The sequence below is a fragment of the Psammomys obesus genome, unplaced genomic scaffold (assembly GCF_907164565.1).
Source record: "Psammomys obesus unplaced genomic scaffold, mPsaObe1.curated_primary_1811, whole genome shotgun sequence".
Taxonomy (NCBI): Eukaryota; Metazoa; Chordata; class Mammalia; order Rodentia; family Muridae; genus Psammomys; species Psammomys obesus.
In genome coordinates this window covers 658,178-664,190 of record NW_026592368.1, presented here as the reverse complement: position 1 = coordinate 664,190, position 6,013 = coordinate 658,178, and the positions used below count along the sequence as shown (strand labels likewise).

The 6,013-nt window shown below is 41.3% G+C and overlaps 1 pseudogene; it reads right to left on the bottom strand.

Annotated features, from left to right (window-relative positions):
- LOC129681271 (single-stranded DNA-binding protein, mitochondrial-like) overlaps positions 1-3,062 on the bottom strand; it is a 31,552-nt pseudogene extending 28,490 nt beyond the window's left edge.
- Between the last annotated feature and the right edge of the window lie 2,951 nt (positions 3,063-6,013).

Below are 6,013 nucleotides of genomic sequence, written 5' to 3'. Positions count from 1 at the left end.
GCTGGAAACAACAGAGATGCCCCTCAACTGAAGAATGGATGCAGAAATTGTGGTACATCTACACAATGGAATATTACTCAGCGATGAAAAATAAGGAAATCATGAAATTTGCAGGTAAATGGTGGGACCTGGAAAGGATCATCCTGAGTGAGTTGTCCCAGAAGCAAAAAGACACACACGGTATATACTCACTCATATAGACATACAACATAGGACAAACCCACTAAAATCTGTGTATCTAAGCAAACTAAGCAAGAGAGAGGACCCTAACTAAAACGTCAATCCCCATCCTGAAAGGCAAAGAAGATGGACATCAGCAGCAGAAGAAAACAGGAAACAACCTAGGAACCTGCTACAGAGGGCTTCTGAAAGCCAGAAGAAGAAAACAGGAATCAAATTAGGAACCTACCACAGAGGGCCTCTGAAAGCCTCTGCCCTGCAGACTATCAAAGCAGATGCTGAGCCTGATGGCCAACTGATGGGCAGAGTGAATTGAATTTTATGTAAGAAGTGGGAAATAGTAACAGCTGGAGAGGACAGGGTCTCCACAAGGAGAGCAACAGAACAAGAAAATTTGAACACAGGGAACTTCTCAGAGACTCATACTCCAACCAAGGACTATTCATGGAGATAACCTAGAACCCCTGCACAGATGTAGCCCATGGCATTTCATGTCCAAGTGGGTTACATAGTAATGGGAAGAGGGACTGCCTCTGACATAATCTGATTGGCCTGCTCTTTGATCACCTCCCCCTAAGGGGGGAGCAGCCTTACCAGGCTACAGTAGAGGACATTGCAGCCACTTTTGATGAGAACTGATAGACTAAGATCAGAAAGGAGAGGAGAACCTCTCCTATCAGTGGACTTGGGGAGTGACATGCATGCAGAAAGGGGAGGGAGGGTGGGATTGGGAGGGGAGGAGGGAGGGGCTCATGGGGGATACAAAATGAATAAAGTGTAATTAATAAATAAAAAAGAAAAAAGTATAAAAGCTGCTAACAGAATTTTGGTTGGTACTGTGAGTTCCTTATACAGTTCATTTCTGAAAATTGCATTTTTTAAAATTTTATTTATATAATAATTAAAGTTTATTAACTTTGTTTCCCAGCTGTAGCTGTCTCTCTCATTCCCTCCCAATATCACTCTTGAGGACCATGCACAGAGATAACCTAGAACTCCTGCTCAGATGTAGCCCATGTAAACTCTGAAACCATGTGGGAACCCTAGTAAGGGGATCAGAGACTATCTTTGACATGAACTCCATGACTGGCTCTTTGATCACCTCCTCCTGAGGGGGGAGCAGCCTGACCAGGCCACAGAGTCGAGTCCATTGAAAATCACACAAGGATCTTTATTCAAGCTTAAGCCCAGGCCACCAATCTTCCCTGACATAGCAGGTTATAAAGTAAGGCCCTGAATCTCAGGGAGGCAGAGTTTTTAAAGAGAAAAATGGCAAGCAGGAGATTCTAAGCCTGGGAGTTACAGAAAAGGATAAGTTTTGGTTAGGAGGTTCAGCAATATAGATGACCTTTTGCCTAATTGTTGCAAGTCACCTGGCCAAACTGACAAATATCTAAGATATCTGTACAATAGCCTGCTGGGTGGAGTGGAAGACCCACTAACACATTCTGAGGTATTTATGAAAACCTATGGAGTAGAGGCCTGATTATAGTTATCTTTGTACACATTCTGTGTTATCCACGACAACCTGCAGGGTGGGGGGCCATGTGGCCCTTCTTGGAACCCAAAGGTGGGGGTCAAGTCACTCCAAGGTCAGTCAACTTAAGATAGAGTCTGAGAAACAAAATGGAGCCACCCCTGCCATCCTCAATTTCTTCACTGCAGTTGCTTTGTGAACATGCAGACTCATAGTGTGTAAGGAGGCCGTCTCTAGAACCCAGCCTTCACCAAACAACTCTTACATTTTTCTTTCCCATTTCGGTAGCAAGTTTAAATTAACTTCATATTCCCAAGGTTGCAGAGTCATCTCCCACCCAGCCCCTTGAAACATTTTACTAATTATCTATTAACTGGTTAAAATTGCTGTTATCTTAATGGAGGTGCCAAAATTGTAAAAAATACATCAATTGCCAATTCCTCACTTACTAAAGGCAAGAGGACCCACTTCTTTGTTCCATTATCACCTTGATCTCCAGACCAAATATATAGGGACATAAATTAAGGAGGTTGTACTCCAGACAAAATGTCTTGGAAAATCGTTAAAGACCTTGATGCCAAGTGTGCTGGGTCAGGCCCAGCCTCCAACAAAAGCTTCATTGCTTAACCCACAATGTTAAAATTTGATTGGATGACCCTGACACTCACCAAGGGTTCCTTGCCTGGTGGATTTAACCGTTTAAAAAGACAATAAAGCTTATCCTCGGGGACCATTCGGATCCTAAACTGGCTTCCTCCCTGAGCTCAGAAAATAAAGCTTTCATTTTAACATTCTTTTCCAGAAGTGAATTTTCTGGGCTTCCTCCCCGATCCCAATATAGTGAAGATATTCAGATGCCCCTGCTGTAGTCATGGCTATGACAAGGGATCTCTTTGTGGCTGCTTCTGGCTGCAGCTTCCCACCCAGCCCCAGGAAGGACTCACCAGAGCAGGTCCTGCTCTTTAGGCACCTCCTCCACGAGGTTGGGGAATCAGCCACACACTACCATATTGTAACTTTGGAACTGGCCTGAAATCCCCTCAGAGCACACAGCAGCTGTGCTCAGACCACATCACACCAACCCTTAACCTCTTCTCAGCTACAGAAATGTATCATGGTGCTGGGAAGAACCTGCCTCTTCCTTTGACTGGAGGGATGGAGGGTTCTGATTGGACAGTGAGTCTTGAGTGACATGAGCACCTCCCTTAGGGTTATAGTGTACTGAAAAAAAAAGTACTGTGATTCCTGGCCCAGGCTTCCATTTCAGACCTTTTCCATATCTGACGAGATTTGTACTTCAGTATCATTTTTGCCTGTCCTCCACTAGCCTACCTTCTGTCTTCCAGCACACAGTAGGCACTTTCTCTTTCCTCTTGGGATCAAGACAGATAGCCTTACAGCCCATTATTCAACCTACAGGGGAGTAAACAATCTTTCCCACAGGTGGAAGCATGCCAAGAATATTAAGAATTAAAGAGAGATTTTAGAAAATGCAATGAGATATTTCTTCTGTGATTTCATGCTGGGGTCAGGTATACCGCAGCTACCTTTCAGTGCTAAAATGAATGATGTAGAAACAAAGGCAGCAATACAAAGAATCACTGTAACTAAGAGCTGCTTGTTTGTTTGTTTGTTTGTTTGTTTTTTGAGAAAATCAACAAGATAAACAAACTTCTAGCCATAAGAAAAAGACAGACAGTATCCAAATAACCAAAATCAGAAATGAAAAGGGGGATATAACAATAGACTCTGAGGAAATCCAAAGTATCCTTAGGTCTCATTTCAAAAGACCATATTCCCCAAAACTGTAAAACCTAAGGGAAATAGACAATTTTCCTGATAGATTTCACTTATCCACTTATATCAAGATCAGGATAACAGGGTAAATATTCTTATCAGCCCCCCAAAGTTGAAAGACTCAGCAACAGTCTTTCAACAAATAAAAAAGCCCAGATCCAGATGGTTTTATGGTGGAATTCTACTAGACTTTAAAAGAGGAACTCATATCAATACTTCTGAAATTATTCCACAAAATAAAAACAGAAGGAACACTGCCAAACTCATTCTGTGAAGCCATAGTCACTTTGATACCTAAATCACACAAAGACCCAACAATGAAACAAAATTTCAGACCAATGTTTCTTAAGGACATTGATGCAACAAAATACTCAATAAGATACTGGCAAACCAAATCCAAGAACACATCAAATACATCACCCACTGTGATCAAGTAGGCTTCATCCCAGGGATGCAGGGATGGTTCAACATACTTAAATCTATCATTGTATTTCAACATTAAAAGAGAACTGAAAGAAAACAATCACATGGTCATCTCATTAGATGCAGAAAAAGCCTTTGATCAAACCTAGCACCAATTCATGATAAAAATCTTGCAAGATCAGGGATAGAAAGCCCACACCTAAATATAATAAAGGCAATATACAAAAAGCCGACAGCCAATATAAAATTAAATGGGGAGAAATTCAAAACAATTCCACTAAAACTGGGGAAAGACAAGGCTGCCCACTCTCTCCATATCTTTTCAATTTAGTTTTTGAAGTTCTAGTTAAAGCAATAAGAAATGAATGAACACAGAAATTGTGGTACAATTACACAACAGAATACTACTCAGCAATTAAAAACAAGGAAATCATTACATGTACTGGAAAATGGTGGGAACTAGAAAAGATCATCCCGAGTGAGGTAACCCAGAAGCAGTAAGGCATATAGAATACACTCATTTATAAGTGGTTATTAGCCACACAATATAGAATAAACACACTAAAATCTATAGCACTAAAAAGCTAAACAACAACAGAACACCAACAGTACAGGCTCTAAGAGCAACAATCAATAAATGGGACCTCATGAAACTGAAAAGCTTCTGTAAAGCAAAAGACACAGTCATCAAAACAAAACGACTGCCTACAGATTGGGAAAAAATCTTCACCAACCCTGTATCTGACACAGGGCTAATATCCAGTATATATAAAGAACTAAAGAAGCAGAAAAGCAACAAACCAAGTAATCCCATTAAAAAATGGAGAACGGAGCTAAACAGAGAATTCTCGAAAGAGGAACATCAAATGGCAGAGAAACACTTAAAGAAATGCTCAACCTCATTAGCCATTAGGGAAATGCAAATCAAAACCACCCTGAGACTTCACCTTACACCCATCAGAATGGCCAAGATCAAAAACTCAAGGGACAACACATGCTGGAGAGGTTGTGGTGAAAGGGGAACCCTCCTCTATTGCTGGTGAGAATGTAAACTGGTACAACCACTTTGAAGTCAATCTGGCGCTTTCTCAGACAATTAGGAGTAGTGCTACCTCAAGACTCAGCTATACCACTCCTAGGTATATACCCAAAATTTGCTCAAGTACACAACAAGGACATTTGTTCAACCATGTTTGTAGCAGCTTTATTTGTAATAGCCAGAACTTAGGAACATCCAGATGTCCATCAACAGGAATAGATACAGAAATTGTGGTATTTTTACACAATGGAATACTACTCAGCAATCAAAAAAGGAGGAAATCATGAAATTTGCAGGCAAATGGTGGGATCTAGAAAAGATCATTCTGAGTGAAGTATCCCAGAAGGAGAAAGACAAACTTGGTATATACTCGCTTATATAGACCTACAAGATATGATAAACATAATGAAATCTACACACCTAAAGAAGATAATCAAGAAAGTCGACATGGGTGAAGATGATCAATCCTCATTTAGAAAGACTAATGGGATGTGCATTGAATGTATAACAGGAGTCTACGGCAAAAGGCATCTGAAAGACTCTACCTAGCAGTGTTTCAAAGCAGACACTAAGACTCATAACCAAACCTTGGCAGAGTGCAAGGAATAATATGAAAGAAGGGGAGTTAGTATGATATGGAAAGGATAGGAGCTCCACAAGGACCAAATATATCTGGGCACAGGGTCTTTTCTGAGACTGACCCTCAACCAAGGACCATCTATGGATATAACCTAGAACTTCTGCTCGGATGTGGCCCGTGGTAGCTCAGTAACCAAGTAGTTTTCCAAAGTAAGGGGAACAAGGACTATTTCTAACAGGATCTCAAGGGCGGGCTCTTTGACCTCCCCCCAGGGGAGGAGCAGTCCTGTTAGGCCACAGAGGAGGACTTTGCAGCCAGCCTTGAAGATACCTGATAAAACAGGGTCAAATGAAAGGAGAGGAGGTCCTCCCCTATTAGTGGACTTGGAAAGGGGCAGGGAGGAGACAAGGGAGAGAGTTGGGGAGGGGAAGGGAATGAGGGAGCGGATACAGCTGGGACACAGAGTTAACAAATTATAACTAAAAAGAAAAATTAAAATTAAAAATAAATAAACAAA